Here is a 21,183-nt window from a genome sequence, read left to right on the forward strand (position 1 = left end):
ACATTGAGACCAAAGAAACAATACATAAGATCAACAAAACCAAGAGCTGGTTCTTTGAAAGGATAAACTAGATTGATGAACCTCTAGCCAGGCTAACTAAGAAACAAAGAGAGAGGACCCAAATAAACAAAATCAGAAACGAAAGAAGTCAAATAACAATAGACCCCTCCGAAATACAAAGGATTGTAACAAAATACTATGAACAACTATATTCCAACAAACTGGACATCCTGGAAGAAATGGACATATTCCTAGAAAAATACAACCTTCCAAAACTCAATCAGGAAGAATCTAAAAACCTCAATAGACCAGTGACCTGGGAAAAAATTGAAACATTCATCAAAAAGCTTCCAGCAAACAAAAGCCCAGGGCCAGATGGCTTCACAGGAGAGTTTTACCAAACATTTAAGGAAGAACTAAAACCTATCCTCCTCAGACTATTCCAAAAAATTCAAGAGGAAGGAACACTTCCAAACTACTTCTATGAAGCCAGCATCACCCTAATACCAAAACCAGATATAGACAACTCAATGAAAAAGAATTACAGGCCAATATCCCTCATGAACTTAGAAGCCAAAATCCTCAACAAAATTCTAGCAAATCGGCTCCAGCAGAACATCACAAAGATCATACACCATGACCAAGTAGGATTTATTCCGGGAATGCAAGGATGGTACAATATCCGCAAATCAATAAACGTGATACATCACATAAATAAATTGAAAGATAAAAATCATATAGTCATATCAATTGAAGCAGAAAAAGCATTTGACAAAATCCAACACCCTATCTTGATAAAAACTCCCAACAAGGTGGGAGTACAAGGATCATACCTCAACATAATAAAAGCTATATATGATAAACCCACAGCCAACATCATACTCAATGGGCAAAAACTAAAACCATTCCTTCTAAGAACAGGAACAAGACAGGGATGCCCACTCTCACCATTCCTGTTTGACATAGTACTGGAATACTAGCCATTGCAATTAGACAAGAAGAGGAAATAAAAGGCATCCAAATTGTAAAAGAAGAAGTAAAGTTATCCTTATTTGCAGAAGACATAATATTGTACATAAAAAAAAACCACAAAAGACTCCATCAAAAAAACTAATAGACTTAATAAATGAATTTGGCAATGTAGCAGGATACAAAATTAATGCCAAGAAATATATGGAATTTCTATACACCAATAGTGAACTTGCAGAAACAGAGACTAAAAAGGCAATCCCATTTACCATCGCACCAAAAAAATTAAGATACCTGGGAATAAACTTAACTAAGGAGGTAAAAGACCTATAAATGGAAAACTACACGACACTGAAAAAAGAGACAGAGGAAGATGTAAACAGGTGGAAGAACATACCCTGTTCATAGATTGGTAGAATCAACATCATCAAAGTGTCCATACTTCCCAAAGCAATTTATAGGTTCAATGCACTCCCCATTAAAATACCAATGGCATATTTCCCTGACCTAGAAAGAACTATCCAAAAGTTCATTTGGAACAATAAAAGACCCCGAATAGCCACAGCAATCCTGAGAAGGAAGAGTAAAGTAGGAGGGATCTCAATACCAGATTTAAAGCTGTATTACAAAGCCCCTGTTCTCAAAACAGCCTGGTACTGGCATACGAACCGACATATAGATCAATGGAATAGAATCAAGAACCCAGATATCAACCCAAATCACTATGCTCAATTAATAGTTGACAAAGGAGGCATGAACATACAATGGAGTCAAGACAGCCTCTTCAATAAATTGTGTTGGGAAAATTGGACAGATACATGCAAAAGAATGAAACTAGATCACCAACTTACACCACACACAAAAAGAAACTCAAAATGGATACTGGACTTAAAAATAAGATGGGAAACCATAAAAATACTAGAGGCATCCACAGGCAGCAAAATCTCAGACATATGCCAAAAGAAATTCTTCACTGATACTGCCCCTAGGGCAATGGAAGCTAAAGAGAAAATAAACAAATGGGACTACATCAAAATAAAAAGCTTTTTTACAGCAAAGAAAACCATCAACAAAACAACAAGAAAGCCCACTGTATGGGAGAACATATTTGCAATGTGATCACTGATAAAGTTTTAATCTCAAACATCTACAGATAGCTTATACAACTTAATAAAAGGAAGATAAATGATGCAATTAAAAAATTGGCAATGGACCTAAGTAGAATCTTCTCAAAAGAAGACAGAAGGAAGGCCAAGAGGCAAATGAAAACATGCTCAAAGTCACTAATTATCTGAGAGATGCAAAGCACAACAACAATGTGGTACCATCTCACACCTGTTACAATGGCCAACATCAACAAATCAACAAACGACAAGTGTTGGCGAGGTTGCAGAGAAAGGGAACCTTCGTGCACTGCTGGTGGGAATGCAGACTGGTGTAGCCACTGTGGAGAATAGTATGGAGCTTCTTCAAAAAACTGAAAATGGAACTCTCATTTAACCCAGTAATCCCACTCCTAGGAATATATCCCAAGAAGCTAGAAACACCAATCAGAAAGGATATATGCACCCCTATGTTCATAGCAGCATAATTTACAATAGCTAGGATTTGGAAACAGCCTAGATGCCAATCAGCAGATGATTGGATCAAAAAAACTATGGTACATCTACACAATGGAATACTATGCTGCCATAAAAAAAGAAGGAATTTTCATCATTTGCAGCAACCTGGATGGAATTGGAGAACATCATGCTGAGTGAACTAAGCCAGTCAATGAAAGAGAAACACCACATGACTTCACTCATTTATGGATGATAAAGAACATTAAAAACTTATGAACTAAAATATTAGAGATAGCAAAGCAACAAGCAGACTGTCAAATTACAGCGAGGAGGGTTGGGAAATCTGGGGTAGATAAGAGATCAACTGAAGGACTTGTATATATGCATATAAGTACAACCAATGGACACAAAACTCTGAGAAGAGAGGGCATGTATGGGAGGGGGGGCAATGGTATATGTACATAGGTAATAATTTAATTTAAAAAAATTAAAAAATAAAAAAAATATTTTTTAAATCACCCATGGGAGGAGGATCCAAATGGCTGCTCAGGTAGACCCCCTAACCGCAGCAGCACAACAACAATTTCAATGGAATACAACTAAAATGTAGAGTGGACATCGCCCAGAGCTACAGGTAGTCGACTGACTGAAAATTCTACAACAAGAAGGAAAGAGAATACCAGAAGGAAAATCAGAGGAGCTGAAAAAGCCTAAGGTACGAAGACATGCTGCACTCAGGCACGCGCGCGCGCGCGCATGGAAAGGATGCAGCCGGAAAGGAGGAGATGGCTGGGTGCCTGCCTGGCATTCCCTAACTGAAAGGAAATAAAAGCCCCGGACTGGGCTGAACCCCAGAACCAGCAGTGCTGAGCCCCAGTTTTGGGCCAGACCCTGGGGACCCAGGGTTGGGCAGGGGGAGACGGGGCTGTGAGGCGGAATCCCAGGGGAGCGGAGAAAAGCAGAGCCCCCGGAGTCACGACATTGGGCGCAGAGGACTGAATGTTGACTCTGATGCTGGATTGCCCTGGCGGGGAAAAAACAGGAGCTCTGGCCATGCTGTGCCCCACTCCCGACTGCTCTGAACCCCAGTTCTAGGCCAATCTCTGGGGACCCAGGCTCAAGCAGAGGGAGACGGGGCTGTGAGGTGGAGTCCTGGGGGAGCAGCGAAAAACGAGCCCCCAGAGACACGCACATTGCACGCAGAGGACAGTCTGTTGATTCTGATGCTAGACGCCCCTAGCGGGAAGGAGAAAAAAAGCTCCAGACTGGAGGAATGCGACAGGGAGCAGGAACCCCTGCCGGACACCGGCCAGCTGGGCGCCAGCAAGGAGCCGGGCGACGGGACCCCTAAAAAGGGGGCATGCCCCTGGGCCTTCGACCTCTGAGCGCGGGCCACGGAGCCGAGGCCGGGGGCTGCTTCCTGGGCGGTGCCGACCCCAGCAACAGGCTGAAGCCGTGCAGGAGCCCGCGGAGAACAAAGGGGTGCCACAGGTCAACCTGCTGAGCTTCCAGGACAAGGAGGAAGAAACCAAAGAAGTTTTCAATGTGAAGAAATCAAGTGAGAGCAAAAGATAGTAAAATTACTTAAGAAAGAATACAAAGAAAATTTTGAAAAATCGAAGACTAAGTCAGAACTCAACTCAGCAGCCAACATTGCAACATAAATACATTTAAAAAAAAAAGGGGGGGTGGGGGACAGAATGTTGGAACAGCGGCGGCCAGGCCTAGAGTGGCCAGGCACAAGGCAGTGGCAGCTGGGCCCGGAGCAGCAACAGCCAGGCCCGGAGCAGCCAGACCTGGGGCAGTGGCAGCCAGGCCTGAGGAGGAGGCGGCCAAGTCCAGGGTGGCCAGTCCAGGAGCACCCAGGCCCGGAGTGGCAGGGCACAGAGAAGCCGGGCCCAGAGCAGCCGGGTTGGGAGCAGCCAGGCCCAGAACAGCAGCAGCCAGGCCCGAAGCGGCCAGGCCCGGAGCAGCCGAGTCCAGAGAAGCCGGGCCCAAAACAGCCGGGTCGGGAGCAGCCAGGCCCGGAGCAGCAGCTGCCAGGCCAGGAGCGGCAGCGGCCAGACCTGGAGCAGCTGGTTGTGGAACGGACCAGAGCAACAGAGGCCAGGCCTGGAGCAGCCAGGCTCGGAACAGCTCGCTCCTTGCCTGCCCCCGCCTCAAGGCTGCCTCTCAGACATGGCTGGAAACTTTTGCGGGAACTTGAGGGTCTGCTGAATCAAGTGATGAAGGCTTAGATCTGGATGTGTTGAGTTAGTATAGCGTTGTGGTGTTGATCTGTGAGTGCCTTGTGTGGGGCCTGGATGAAGTTGGTTGATCTATTTGGAAATGTCTTTTGTGTGAAGTGTATCCTTGGGCATGTGGAGGTATTATTGATTTGAGAAAATGCTAAGTAACTGATTTACTACCTGAAAAATTTAAAGTTCTGAAAGTTTAAGGTCTTTTGCTAAAAGGGAAAAGGTCGTGTGGTGAATGTGGGAAGAGACTGAACATAAACTGTGCACCTATGGATGAGGACAATGGAGGGGTGGGAGGGGGCGGAGGGTGGGGTGGGAGCCTGGTGGAGGGGGGAAGAAAAGAGGAACCTTTGTAATAATATGAACAATAAATATTGATTTAAAAAAAAATCACCCAGCATTTTAATATTTATAGAAAATTTGTTATTTCTTTGTATTAATAATAATAATGATGCATGCAGCTGTTTATTCATTAGGGGCAGTTATTTTAAGTTCTTCATTGATTATGGTATCACATAATTGTCTTCATCCCCTATTCCCATCCCAAACCCTTCCCCACATATGTCCCCCACCCCCCTGTTGTCCGTGACCACTGGTTAGGCTTATATGCATTCATACAAGTCCTTTGGTTGATCTCTCCCCACATTAAATACAGTTTATGATCAGTTTGAAATAAATGTAAAAAAGCCATCATGCTCCTTAACAACAATAGCAAAAGAGTATAATATAAAAACTTATAAATTTATGATAAATGCATACTTTATTTTCTTTCTTAAATAATTTGTTTTAATTAACAATTCATAAATCAAGTGTTTTTAACTTCCCTTTATCATGGAAATAGACAATCAGAATATTTCCCATAATTTTGTAAACACTTAACTTGTTATTCTTAAGTAAAAGACTGCATATTCTAATTGAATTATTGTTCTAATGCAGTTTGAAATTCAAACAAAACTCTAATGATATCATTTTATAAAAAATAGTTGTAATAATATTTCATTACTACCATTTATTAAAATTTAATTTCATATATTAAGAAAGATGAAAATAACATGTCTCAAAAGATAATTTATTTTGAGTCAAAAGTTTCTAGTCATCAAAAGGGAATTATTTGTTAAAATGATAGAAGTGAAAGAAAAATAAATTTTACATTGATTCCCATTCATCAGTCTCAAATTTATAGGGATTTGATAATAGAAAATGGAAAACAGAAGTCTTAATGTAGACACAAAAAAATAAAATAAAAAGTTTTCTTACAAGGATTAATATACCTGAATTTAGAACCTATTCTTTTCCTCAGAATCTTATACACATAGAGCAAGCATCAATAGTTAAAGTTGAACTAAAATAAAAATAAAGTGATTCTTTAAGAATCACATATTTTGTGTTTTTAATTCTGCAGTATATAGTCCAGGACACCAAGATAATTTTATGAATATAATATAGTTTACTAAAATCATTTGAAATTTTTAAAAGATCACATGGAGAATGTAATTATCTGGGGCAATCCATCTATCAATTTTATTTTTATTAAATGTCCTTGTAGGAGGTTGTCTTTAGAAATAATCTAGGAAGGAGAAAGTAATATATGATTTTAATTTTTAAAATAAAAATAATCAGAAAATAGATTAAATAATTATATTAAAATATAGCATAATGTAGTCACTAATAGGGTATCTCACAAATCATTAGAGGATAACATAGAAAAGAAAGGTAATACTTATAGTCAAACAGAAATTGCAAGAAAATTTAAAAGTCAAGTACATACAACAAAATGACAGAAGAACATCATTTATAGTAATGAATGTAAATATATAAATAGCTTCATTTAAATAGGAATGCTCTAAGATTAATCTAAAAATACTAAGGCTATACACATTATGTAAGAGGAAGACCTACACAATATAGGATTATCTCTATGAGAAACAAATAGTGAAGCCACTGTGGAAGACAGTATGGAGTTTCCTCAAAAAATTAAAAATGGAACCGCCATTTGACCCAGGTATTCCACTTCTAGGAATATATCCCAAGAAACCCAAATCACCAGTTAGAAAGAATATATGCACCCTTATGCTTATAGCAACACAATTTACAATAGCTAAGATCTAGAAACAGCCCAAGTGCCCATCAGTAGATGTTAATGAAAAGCTGTAGTACATTTACCAGTAATCCATGGAATACTAGTACTATGCAGCTGTAAAAAGGAAGGACCTTTTACCCTTTGAGTCAGTATGGAGGAACCTGGACAGTATTATGCTAAGTGAAATAAGACAGTCAGCGAAAGACGAGTATCACATGACTTCACTCATATGTAGAATTTAATTAACAAAATAAACTGATTAACAAAATAGATCCAGAGACATAGAAGTATGGAACAGATGGATGATCTCATAAGGAAGGTAGAGGTTGGGAGGAAAGAGATTAACCTAGCAATTTATATGCATACTATGGGCCCAGGGCACGAATTTGAATTTGTGCACCTTGAAAGAAACTGTGGACCTTGAGGCTGTGTTGGGCACAGGAGCCGGTTTGGTCCATCCTCCATGCTCCTGCCTAGACCCTCCTGCTGTGGCCCCCAGTCCTCTCTCTGCTGGCAGACCTACTCCTTCTTCCACCACTCTCACACGCTGTTAGTGTAGACTGATTAGGGCTGGCACTAGCAGTGGGTTCAGGCTGGGCCGGAATCATCAGCTGTATAAGCAGTGGTTGCTGCCCTGATCACCTCTCAGAAGCAGGGGGAGATGGAGAAGCCCTCAGGGGTGATTGGGACCGGCAGCTGTCACTTGGCTGTGGGTGCAAGCAGGGCTGGCACTTGCATTAGGTGTGAGGGGGGCCATTACCGGAAGCAGGTGTAATCATGGTGCATGGGAGCAAAGAATTTTCAGTAACCACCAGAGGTTCGCCCCAAAGACAGCAACTGAGATCCCACCTAGGTCTGCTGCCCCTGCTTACCTGCTCCACCATCCTGCCATGGCCAACACCTGCCATGTTCCATGCTCTTCTGCCTGCTGCTGACACCAGCTAAGTTCTCTGCGTGCCCCGTGGTGGTCAGCGCATGTCACAGTGACCAGTTATTTGGTTGTTCTGTTGTTTGGTTGTTCTGCCATTCAGTCTATTTGCATATTTGGGTTTTATATATGTACTAGAGGCCCAGTGCATGAAATTCGTGCATGGGGAAGGGGTGTCCCTCAGCCCAGCCTGCACCCTCTCCAATGTGGGACCCCTGGAGGAATGTCCAACTCCTGGGATTGGGCCTAACTGGGAAGTAGGACATCCCTCTCACAAACCAGGACTGCTGGCTCCCAACTGCTCGCCTGCCTGCCTTCCTGATTGCCCCTAACTGCTTCTTCCTGCCAGCCTGATCATCCCCTAACGACTCCCATGCCAGCCTGATTGATGCCTAACTGTTCCCCTGCCAGCCTGGTCACCCCAACTGCCCTCCCCTGTAGGCCTGGGTCCCTCCCAACTACCTTCCCTGCAGGCCTGGACGCCCCCAACTTCTCTCCTCTGCAGGCATGGTTATCCCTAACTGCCCCCTCCCTGCAGATTTGATTGCCCCCAACTGCCCTCCCTTGCTTGCCAGGTTGTGGTGGCCATCTTGTGTCCACATTGGGGCAGCCATCTTGTGTGTTGGAATTATGGTCAATCTACATTTTACTCTTTTATTAAATAGGATAGAGGTCTGATGCACAGGTGAGGGCCGGCTGGTTTGCCCTGAAGAATGTCCCAGATCAGCGTGGGGGTTCCCCTGGGCATGGGGTGGCCTGGGCAAAGGGCCTGTGATGGTTTGCAGGTAGGCCATGCCCCCTGGTGACCGAAGCCGAGACCTTAGTATCTGCTGTTTATTTATGTTCTACAATTGAAACTTTGTGGCCTGGATTGGAGCCAAGCCTCCTGCTTGCTCTGTGGCTGCAGCCATTTCTGTTGGAATTTGTTTACCTTCTATAATTGAAACTTTGTAGCCTTGAATGGAGGCCTAGGCCAGCAAGGGCAGGCAGAGAGCTTGGCTTTCTCCATCACCAGGTAAACCCAAGCCTCCCTCCTGCTCTCTATGGCTGTAGCCATCTTGGTTGGGTTTATTTGCTTATTCACTCTTGATTGGCTGGTGGGTGTGGTTGGTGGGCGTGACTTGTGAGTGATGTTAATTTGCAAATTACTCTTTTATTAGATAGGACTAGAGGCCCGGTGCATGAAAGTTTGTGCACTCAGGATGTTCCCTCAGCCTGGCTTGCACCCTCTCACAATTGGGGACCCCTTCAGTAGGGTCCCTAGGCCTGGACTGAGATCAGGACCTATCAGGGCTTCCCTTACCCAGGCTGCAGGCAGCTGGCCTCACCCCTGCCACTGACACTGCTTGCCATCTATGCAGCACTGCCCCTCTTCCCCTGCCACCAATAGCCTCCATTGCAGGTGACAGGCTGGGGTGAAATGGCTTGGCTGGCATGGGCCTCCCTCTTTCTTTGCTGGGAAGTGGGACCAATCTTGTGAGGGGCTATCTGCCTACTTGATCACCCTAACTGCTTGCCTACCTACCTGATAACCCTTAACCACTGGTCTGTCTACCTGATTATCCCTAACCATTCTGCCTACCTGCCTGATTGCCCCTAACCACTGGTCTGCCTACCTGAACACCACTAACCACTTTGCCTGCCTGCCTGATTGCCCTTAACTGCTTGCTTGGGGTGGGGCCAGCCCAGTGAGGGGCTGTCTGCCTACCTGATCTTCCCTAACCAATTGGTTACCTACTTAATCACCCCTAACCGCTGTCCTGCCTACCTGATCTTTCCTAACCACTTGCCTGCCTACCTGATCACCACTAACTGCTGGTCTACCTACCTGAACACCCCTAACAACTCTGCCTACCTGCCTGCCTGATTGCCCCTAACCACTTGCTTGAAGGTGGGGCCAGCCTCACAAAGGGCCGTCTGCCTACTTAATCTCCCCTAACCACTTGCATGCCTACCTGATCACCTATAACTGTTGGTTTGCCTACCTGATCACCCCTAACCCCTCTGCCTGCCTGCCTAATTGCCCTTTACTGCTTGCTTGGGGATGGGGCCAGCACTTACTTCTGGTTGGTCAGCCTATGGTTGTTACTGGTTGTTACAACCCAGGGTTTTTATATATTAGGACTAGAGGCCAAGTTCATGAATTCATGCACAGGTGGGGTTTCTTGGCCTGGCCAGGGACCAGGGCCTCAGGAGGTTGGCTGGAGGGAGGGGCCATGGGAGGTTGGATGGCTGTGGGAGGTTGGCTGTGGGAGCACACTGACCACCAGGGAACAGCTCCTGCATTGAGCATCTGTTTCCTGGTGGTCAGTGTGTATCATAGAGACCAGACAACTAATGTTTGAACCTTCAGTGGTTTGGTCATTCGGTCATTTGGTCGTTTGGTCATCCAGTCCCTTAGGCTTTTATATACATAAATAGATGTACATAGCCCATGGACACAGACAATAGTGGGGTGATGGCCTGGGGGTTTGAGTGGGGTTGAGGGGATCAATGGGAAAAAGGGGATACATTTGTAATACTTTCAACAATAAAGGTAAAATTTTTAAAAATAACAAACAGAAGTGAAATGAGTAAGCAGAAGGTATCAGTTGATTCTTTATGTAAACTCCAGAGACATACTTATTAAAATCATCCGATGAAGCTATGAGTTTTTAGAAACTGTACAATATATGAATAAAAAATATTCTAATTATATATGCTACTAGAGTCCTGGCCTTCGAAATTTGTGCACTGGGTAGGGGGTATCCCACAGCCCAGCCTGCAACCTCTCCAATCTGGGACCCCTCAAAGTATGTCTGACTGCCTGGGATCAGGACTAACTGGGAAGTTGGTCATCTCTCTCACAATCCAAGACTACTGGCTCCCAACTGCTCACCTGCCTGCCTGTCTGATTGCCACTAACTGCTTCTGCCTGCCAGCCTGATCAATGCTTAACTGGTTCCCTACTGGCCTGATTGCCCCTAACTTTCCTCTACTGCAGGCCTAGTAACCCCCAACTCCAGTCCCCTGCTGGTTCAGTAATCCCAAACTGCCTTCCCTTGCCAGCCTTGTCACCCCCCAACTGCCCTCCTCTACAGACCTGGTCACCCCTAATTGTTCTCCCCTACAGGCTGGGTCCCCACCCCACCTGCCCTCCCCTGCAGGTCTGGTCTCCACCAACTGCCCTCCTCTGCCAGCCCAGTCACCCCTAACTGCCCTCCCCTGCTGGCCTGATTAGCCACAACTGCCCTCCCCTGCAGGCCATCTTATGGCAGCCATCTTTGACCATATGGGGGTGGCCATCTTGTGTGTTGGAGTGATGGTCTATTTGCATTTACTCTTTATTAGATAGGATATTATATTATGTATAAATATTCTTACATAAAAATATATACCTAGATATTAATAGAGAGTTCAACACAACATACAATACAAATTTTCTTTGTTTTTTTCTTTTAAAAATGCCTAATCATTAAAAGAAAGAAATTACAGTTATTTTTTGGACAACATTTTTTTAAATATATTTTATTGATTTCTTACAGAGAGGAAGGGAGAAGGATAGAGAGTTAGAAACATCAATGAAAGAGAAACATCAATCAGCTGCCTCCTGCACACCCACCTCTGGGGATGTGCCCACAACTAAGGTACATGCCCTTGACCAGAATTGAACCTGGGACCTTTCAGCCCGAAGGCCGATGCTCTACCCCCTGAGCCAAACCGTTTTTGGCGAGGACAACATTTATTGATACTAATTTGTCCTGTAAGAAAACATTAGTTAACTCTTAAAACAATTAAAATGAAATACATTAACATGTTGTTTTGTCCCAAATTATTACCCTATATAATAAAAGTATAATATGCTAAGTGACCAACCAATTGGTCAACTGTTTGGTGAATCGCTCAACCAGTTGCTGTGATGTGCACAGATGCTCAAACCCATAGGTTAGCTTGCTGCTGGGGTCCAGCTGTTTGGGACTGGAAAAGAGGGCCAGACATGCCCTGGAGCCCTCTTGTGGTCCCTTCCTGGCCTACTGGCCCCCTTTGGCCCTGTGTACGAATTCTTGCACCAGGCCTCTAGTTTGATAATATTTGGGTATGTTAGGTTCCATCATATAATCTGTATGTCCTATTTATAAACTTAGACATGTCATAACAGTGTTCAATCATTATTGGTCTCTATCTATATGGAAAATTGATAGAGTTTTTTGTTTCAAATTTACTAATTACAAACACTTTAAATTTTTCTTGTGGAATAACATTATTTCAGTCTAAAAATGTTGAATTTAATTATGATGGTTTCTTAAAATTAGATGATAATTTTGTAATCTATTATAGTTTAGAATGCACTGTTAGTTTTAAAGTATAATTATCTCCATTTATAAACATCACTTGAAACCAGAGTTTCTCAACACTGACATCTTTGACATTATGAACTTGATAATGCTTTGTTATGAGCTGCTGAGTAAGGATAGAGGGAGAAGAAGTGGGAAGGGTTTCTGATACATAAAAGATGGTGGAAGGACTTGAGAAACTGAGGGTTCATGTCATTACTGAACAACATAACTGTTTCAAGGTCTCTAGAAATCATATAACCATAAAAGGAGGAGATCTATGTTAAAATACACTTTTGAAGTATACTCTATTATTACCATGTTTTCTTTTTGATCTTTCAGAGAGAAGCATGTTTACAGAAAGAAGGAATATTTAAAGCAAATTCATTTGCCTATATCAAGATTTGAATCATAGTATGATTATAAATATATCATAAACAAAAAATATTCAATAAAAGGCATAAACTCCAAGTAATACCAAAATTATGTTATGGAAGTAGGTGTGTGGTAAGACCAATCAGGAAGGGAATGCCTGGCAAGCATATTGAGAAGAAAAAAAAGAAATTATGACTCAAGGAAATGATAGGGGGAAAAAAGTTTTAAATGACTCTAGAAAATTAGATACCAAGTGAAGCACACAAAACAAAAGTAGATTTAAATTCTGCCTACTTAAAGGAGAAACTTGTTTCTATTCATTTATTAAAATAAATGTTTATGAGTAAAAGTAACAGCAAAATATAAATTCTCAGGATGGATTCATAAAACCATGTTCTAGCATTACGTAGCAAACACACCTGGAAAGAGAAGAGTGGCTGGTTAAAAATGCTTCATAGTAACAGAATGGAAGAGTGTTAATACATGCAAGAAAAAATGAACCAAAGGAAGGCAAAAGTACGAATTATAATACTAAACCATCACAAAATACCTTAAATTAGGGGTGTCGAACTCAATCAGAGAAGGGGCCAAAATCTAAAATCCAGCCTAAATCTCGGGCCGAATGGTTTACTGAACAGTCATAAACTGACAATGTCATAAACTGACAGCGGAGTGCAGTGATGACAGCGCGGTGCGGGCCACATTGCAAGGCCTGGCGGGCTGGATTTGGCCCGCGGGCCTTGTGTTTGACACATGTGCCTTAAATATAAAGCTTCTATAAACATTGTGGAAAAATCTTTGTAACCTTGGGTGGAGGGGTCAAAGTTTTCTTTGACAGACCACGAATATCACTAATAATTAAGCAAAAATCCCCCAGTATGTAGAGAATTCCTGCAATTCCCTTATAAAAAAGCAAATCCAATTAAAATAAATGGCCAAAGTTTCAAATGGACAAGTCAAAAAAGAATATATTAAAAAGGCCTATAAGAATATGAAACATAATCAACATTATTAGTATAAGCGGGAAAATCAGTTAAAACTACAATGAAATTCTACTATGGATCCAGTAGAATGGCTAAAATTAAAGTCTAACAACAACTGTTGGCAAGGATTTGGAGCAACCAGATTCTTAAATTGCTATGAGCCATGCAATTTAAAACCACTTTATAAAACTCTTTGGCAGCTAGACACCTATCATTTGACCAAACAATATCACTTCTAGATATTTATGAAGAGGAAATGAAAGCATATGTCAAAATAAGACTTCAAAAAATATATTAATAGTGGTTTTATTCACACTTCCTCAAATTAAAAATAGTCCAAATATCTACCAATAGAAAAGTGGATAAGCAAGTTGTTGTATATTAATGTCATAAAATTATTCAGTAATAAATGAATAAATTACTAACATGTGCAAAAATATATCAATAGATTATTCTAAAAAAAAATAAAAAGAAGGAGAATGAAGATGGCGGCATAGATAAATACACTTAATCTGCTGCTGTGCACAATTTCAAAAATACAACTAAAAAACAAAACGTCTATTACCCAAAACCCAAGGTAAAGCTGGCTGAAAGGAAATCCTACAACTAGACTGAAAGAGAAAGGAGAATAAGGGCACAAGCGCTGAAAAACTGAGGTAGGAGAGTTTGGACGTGATATGGGCTGGCTGCGGATCCCGGCTGGTGGAGGGCATTGCTTTCTTCAACCCGAAGAGAGACAAGCTCCCAATCTCTCTGGAATCCAGTTTCTGGGGAGAGGCTAGACTGTCAGAAAGTGAGGGTGGCTCGCTTGCAGAGCTGCGCACAAGAATATTTGTTTGCTGTGCGGGAGGCGCGAGACATCGGGAGACTGGGACACAAGGACATGGTCGGAGAGGCTCAGAGAGGCGGCTGCCCTAGCAGCCATCACTGTTGGCCACGCTCCAGTCTAGTGATGCCCTGAGACTCTGCCCCGCACAACCTACAAAGACACCCAAGCTCCAAGCAGCTGATTTTGCATATGAATGGCCCTCTCTGTTGCAACCTGGTGCAGACAGCTCCAAGGCTAAACTGCATCCCATTGTAGATCCAGAAGCCAGTGTTCCTAGGCTCAGTTTTGAACCCTCACACCCATAAGTGACACATTCCGGAGAAGGACTCATTGAGCACCAAAACCCCACTGAAACAAGGCATGTCTCCAGTGCAGCAGTTCTTCCTTTATAGACACAGCAGGTCCTCAAAGACAATTGGCCTGGAGGTCAATTCCTCCCAGTGTACCAACAGCAATCAAGGCTTAATTACACCAAGACTTTACACTCAGCCCACAAAGGGATATACCAAAAGCGACCACCTCAGTGATTGAGGAAGAATGTCAAACTCAAAAACAACTTGCAGAGAAAGATTAAATATTGCTCAGCAAACAATTTCCAATAATTTGCAAGTGAGAGGGCAGGGCGGGGCGAGGATGAGCTCCCAACTCTGCCCCGCAGGGCGGAGTTATCCCTAGCCCTCAAAACCCCTGGACTGGGAGAAATTCGCTCTCTTCCACCATGCTGCTGGCGTTGGTGGGAAGGGCCCATGCTAGCATGGTGAAGGCTCTTTTGTTTATTGCATCGGACTTGGCTCCCTGGTGGTCCTTGGGGGATCACGAAGTCTGGGCATAACACAAGCAATGGGAAAGATTTTAAAGTGAAGGAAAATGAGTGCCACATCAACTGAAAAAAAGACAAATGAAAAACCGAAAAGTCATCAGTAAGATGTTACTTCAACAGCATGAAAGTGTTTTGCATAGAATTGTGACTGGCAATGAAAAGTGGATTTATTTTGAAAATCCCAAATGCACAAAATCATGGGTTGATCCCATCACAGCAAGGCCAAATCACTTTGGAAAGAAGACAATGGTGGGATTAGGAAGGTGAGTGTATTTTGAGCTTCTAAAACCAGGTGAAACCATTCATACTGATTGCTACTAACAACAAATAATCAATTTGAACCATGCTTTGATTGTAAAACAACCAGGATGAACCAGAAGAAAAGCCAAAGTAATTTTGCTTCATGATGACACACCATCACACACTTCAAAACCAGTTAAAGAGAACGTTAAAAGATCTTGCCTGGGAAGTATTAACCTACCCACTGTATTCACCAGATCTTGCTCCTTCAGATTACCACTTGTTCCGATCGATGGCACATACACTTTCTGAGCAGCACTTCAAAATGTACGAACAAGTGGAAAATTGGGTCTCTGAATGGTTTGCCTCAAAACAAGAAAAGTTCTATTGGGATGGTATCCACAAATTCCTGAAAGATGGGGGAAATATGTAGCTAGTGATGGACATTACTTTGAACAAAGCCCTTTTGATTTTTCTTTTGAAATTATCATGTTTTCTTTGATTACAAAATCCACATTAACCAGTACACCTAGTATATGAGGAGTGCAATAAAAAGGGTATTGCATAAAAATGCATTAGTTTATAACATCCCCTCCAGTTTGCTAATCTTTTTATACTAATTAACATCTGAAGGCAAAGTACACTAATGTGGTCTAATGCAGCAAACACCAATAGGTGGCACTGTCTTCCTAAACATAATACCATGTCCTGCCCTCACATGCCCCAACAATGGTCTTTCTCTTGGGCTCAGTTTGCCAGGTATTCTTGGAAGGACTTAATGTGTATTTTTGCCTATCTTTGTATATGTTAGCCTTACCTCAATAACATAACATTATTTAAGGATTTTGAGGAACACACACATCACCTTATATCAGAAAATTCTATTCAACAGCCTCTGTTAGAAAATACATTATTAAAATGGATGTCACTAGACCTACCATTCAATTCATGTTTTGCATGATATGCTTCTGATTGCTTGAACCTAAATCATATCCAGAGCATTAGAAGCAAGACAGCCAGACTGAAATAGTTTTGGGTTTTTCTAGTTTTCTTTTGTTTATATAGGAAAGCCCTGAGAATAGTTGTTGAGTCAACCAATCTAAAATATCTATAAAAAATAGATGCTCTTGGCAGCTAGAACCAAAGAATTATAGAAAAAGTCTTAAGGAGAGAACTCTCCAAACCAAACACTAAATGCTTTACAATAAAAAAGAATGTCAATTTCTGGCATCTCCGAAGAAGAAGAAGAAGAAGAAGAAGAAGAAGAAGAAGAAGAAGAAGAAGAAGAAGAAGAAGAAGAAGAAGAAGAAGGGAGAAAAAAAGAAAAGAAAAGAAAAGAAAAGAAAAGGAAAGGAAAGAAAAGAAAAGAAGGACAGGAAATTCTGGATTTTTCTCACAAAGAAAAATACAGAATTTCTGATACCATATTACTATTCTACTGGTCATTTAAGATATTTTCTGGCCTTTTACTTTTATTCTTTACTATTTTCTTCAACCCTGAAAGAGTCCCCCACCAAAAAAAAAACCAAAAAAAAAAAACCAAGGTTTAAAATTATTAGATTTTAAAATTTATTCTTAGAAGTGTAAAAGTTTATTAATTAAAAACAACAACAACAACAAAAGAAGATTGAAAAATCTGATGAACAATAATAGCAGTTCATTGTAGTAGAGTCGGTGATATGGGAGGGGAGTGGACTGACTGTTCTCGAGGGGAAAGGGAGGGAGGAAGAGACTGAACATAAACTGTGCACCTATGGATGAGGACAATGCGGGGTGGGGAGGGGGCGGAGGATGGGGTGGGAACCTGGTGGAAGGGGGAAGAAATGAGGAACCTTTGTAATAATATGAACAATAAAGGTTGATTTTAAAAAAAAAAAAAGCAGTTAATACTGTGTTTCCCCGAAAATAAAACATCCTCCAAAAATAAGACCTACTTACAGGTTTCCTTCTGAGTGAAATATAAGGCATCCCCCCAAAAATAAGGCCTCCCTAGGCTCTGTCTCAGAATGAAAATTAATTTACCGTAAACTGGTCACTAGGGCAGCCCCAGCTGGCATCTAGCAACCAGTGAGTGACTTTACGCAGTGTCCTGACATCATTGCTGTGTGGAGACGGAGCAGAGGTCGGAGTGAGCAGTGAGCCCTGGGAGGGAGAGAGGAGGAGACTTTCGCAGATGCCTGTAGAACAGGGGTCTTCAAACTACGGCCCGCAGGCCACATGCGGCCCGCAGAGGAGTCTGATCCGGCCCGCCAGGTTTTTTGGGCAGTGAGCGCAGCCGAGGTGTTACAGTAGGAATTAGTAGTTCATATAGTCCGGCCCTCCAGCTCTCTGAGGGACCGTGATCTGGCCCCCACTTTAAAAAGTTTGAGGACCCCTGCTGTAGAAGAACAGGAGGAGAAGAGCAGACAGGACACAGAGAAGGTGGTGAGTGCTGGTCTGTCTCTAGTGACAGTACCTGATGCTCACAGCCGCCCTCATGATGACTGAAGGTTCTCAGTCAGAGGCAGACCCTGCTCCAGCCCAGATCCAGGTCCCAGCAAGCCCAGTGACAGTCCCCAAGCAGGCCCCAGGGGTAAATGTCTGATAAAGGGGTAGGGGGGATGTCTGGTGAAGGTGTTCAGTGGCACAGGGGTGGGTGAGGGGGATCACTAAAAATGACACAGGAGGATCAGAGGGGGCAATCAAAATGACACAGGAGCATCAAAAGGGGTTACTAAAATGGTAATCCCCCCTCTGATTCTCCTGTGCCATTTTTTGATTCCCCCTTCTGTGACCCCCTGTGTCATTTTAAGTGATCCTCCTTCCCCCACCTTGATACCCCAATTCCTTTTTTTTACCCCTAGAAATGAGCTCAAAAAAAAAAAGCTACTCCATGGAGTACAAGAAAGGGATTGTGGAAGACTCTTGGGGCCAAAATCTTACTGCCTTCTGCAAATAGAAGATATTGAGTATCCAATTGGTCCGAAAATGGCGAGCAGAGTATGGTAAACTCATTGAACAAGTGGACAAGGGAAATGCTAAAAAGTGCAAGTGTGGATCAGGTCAGCAGCCATTATTTTCTGAGCTGGAAGACATGATCTGTGAATGGGTTGTTGACAGGAGAGCAGAGGCTTTGGTTGTGATTAGGGCTCAGATTCAAGAATTTGTCCTTGCAATGGCACCACAGTTTGACATAGCCCCCGAAGACTTCAAAGCATCACAACTGGCTGGATAATTTCCTTCAGCCAAGTGAACTGTCTTTAAGAAGATCTACAACATTGTTTAGGTTGGAAGATACTCAAGTTATTAAGCGAGCACTTGCATTCAAGTCCTTTATTGATGATGCTGACTTCTCTAAATACAGTCTTCCCAGCATGATTGCTATGGATGAAACTGCAGTGTTTATGGGCCAATCATCTCAAACAATAATTGAACAGTGGGGTGCCTCCTTAGTGTACACTCCCTCCACTGCTTACAAAAGTGCACATGTTTCCTGTGTTTTGGCAATACGTCTGGATGGCACTAAAATCCCACCTTGAATAATTTCTAAGGTCAAGGGAAAAGACTGAACATATTTTGGGGGGTTTTATTCTTGAAAATGAAAAAGCCTGGGCCACACAAGCAGTTATAAGGAAGTGGGTCAATTTAATGCTGCCGCTTGTTATGTGAGGGAGCCAAAGAGGTCTGCTAGTCTGGGATGCAGCCAGCACTCACTGCGCTAAAGACATGAAGACATTTCTTCACGAAAGAAAAATAGATCAGATAATGATTCCTGCAAGAATAACGGCCTATCTCCAGACTCTTGAGATTGCAATAAACAATCCATTCAAAGACAATTTGTGCATGGAAATTAATAACTACATTGAAAATAGAATGGAGAGAAATCAGTGTGGAAACTTTGTGAAACCTAAACTGCAAGAAGTTGTGACTTGGGTGAAGAATTCATGGGAGAAAATCACTGACAGTTGCATTGCAAATGCACTGCGAGCAGGCTACCTTGACAAGAAGTACTCATTTAAAGGCAGTGCTATTGCTAAACATGAGAGACTTGGTCCACTGATTCTGAAAGAAATGGAGTCACAAGAAATTCACCAGGAAATTCAGGAATTGGATTGTTATGATGATGTTCCAGAAGATGATGACATGATTGTCATTGAATAAATGAGTAAATTCTTGATACTGTAGGGTTCAGTTTGTCTGGTTTGTGTTGACAACTACCGTACTACTGTACTGTATACAGGTAATAAATTTCCTTTATTTTCATTTAACAATAAATGTGTAACATATTCTTCTTCATGGAAAAATAAGACATCCCCTGAAAATAAGACCTAGAGCATCTTTGGGAGCAAAAATTAATATAAGACACTGTCTTATTTTTGGGCAAACAGGGTAGTTGTTAATAGTTAAGAGAGCAAATGGGGAAAGAGGGGGGGAAAAAAAGTCAAACATCAATACCTCTCTTTATTACAGATCTAAGTCCAAAGTAGGCTTTCCTCTGGAAAGGAGAAAGATTTGAATTATATGAAAGTTTTAAGTTTTTCATATTATTATCTGAGGTTGATAAAAAATGTATGATATATGTGTGATGTTTTATCCAACAAGGTTTCAACATGAGAAAATCACAAGATTTGAAATGAGAAAAAAAAAAAATTCTCTTTTGCTGGAATCCTGCTATGTATACTCATTCAACAAACCATTTAGCTTACTTAAGTGATACTTATCTTACATGATGGACTGTTTCCAAATCTTCACTTTTCTCTGATATTGTTATATAACTGTGGCCAAGGTAGAGATTCATTATGAATAAAGTATGCTACCCTAATCTTCACAAAGGATATTAATGGAATGTGGTTATGAAGTTTGACTTGCCTTCTTTAGTCTTGATAATTCTCCATGAGAAGAAAATGCCCTTAACAAAGTAACTGTCTTTTAAGCTGGATCAAGCAGAACACACAGAGAGGGCCACATGCACCGGGCAATTGCTGGACCCAGAAGATTGAGCATCATAGGTGCAGACCTAAACCCAAGCTGCAGTCTAGAGTGGGGAGGTTGGAGCCTAGTTTCTGGAGTGCAGCCTGGACCAGCCACGATGAAGTTGCTCCATGAGTATGAAAAATATTTTTTTTAATTAAACCACTGTATTTGCAAATATTTGTTATACAGCATTATTGCAGCATTATTTTATTGATTGATAGACATCAGTATTTAAATTATATATTTTTATTCCAAACAATAGTACATTGTTCTGCTTATCTAACTTAGCAAAATTAACATAAATATTTTGGATGAGGAGTAGCCAAAAGTCACATTAAGAGAAATAACTAGAAAGTGACATTTTTTCATAGTTAAAATAAAATGGAGTGAGATTTTAGCATACCTGAAAATACATTTCTAACCTTGCACAAATATTTCCTCCTTTTAAAGAGTAATTCTCTTTTTTGTTAATTTAAAGACTTAGTGAAAATGTCTTCATGGGTGAAAAATTAAACTAATAGCAGTAAGTTTATAGGGGATTTCATTATTTTGTGGGATGAATATTTTTTTAAAAGTTTTAATTATATCTATCATTGCAAATATTTATGAAAGAAAAATATGTGTAAATTTTGTGTAAAAATATGTGTAGACAAACTAAATCCTACATATTATCTCATTTGATCCTTATTATAATACTGAGAAATTCCTATTTTAAGAATTAATCTTTTTGTACACATAAGAAGATAGGTTAAGTTCCTCAGTAAAAATGGTAATAAAATTTGTTTATTATCCTATCTAATAAAAAATAATTGCAAATTATCTGTCACTCTGTGACAAAAATGGCTGCACCCATAGCCACAAAATGGCAGTACCCAGTCCTCTCAGCCCCACTGG

The sequence above is a fragment of the Pipistrellus hanaki genome, assembly GCF_964339955.1.
Source record: "Pipistrellus hanaki genome assembly, chromosome: 1".
Classification (NCBI taxonomy): domain Eukaryota; kingdom Metazoa; phylum Chordata; class Mammalia; order Chiroptera; family Vespertilionidae; genus Pipistrellus; species Pipistrellus hanaki.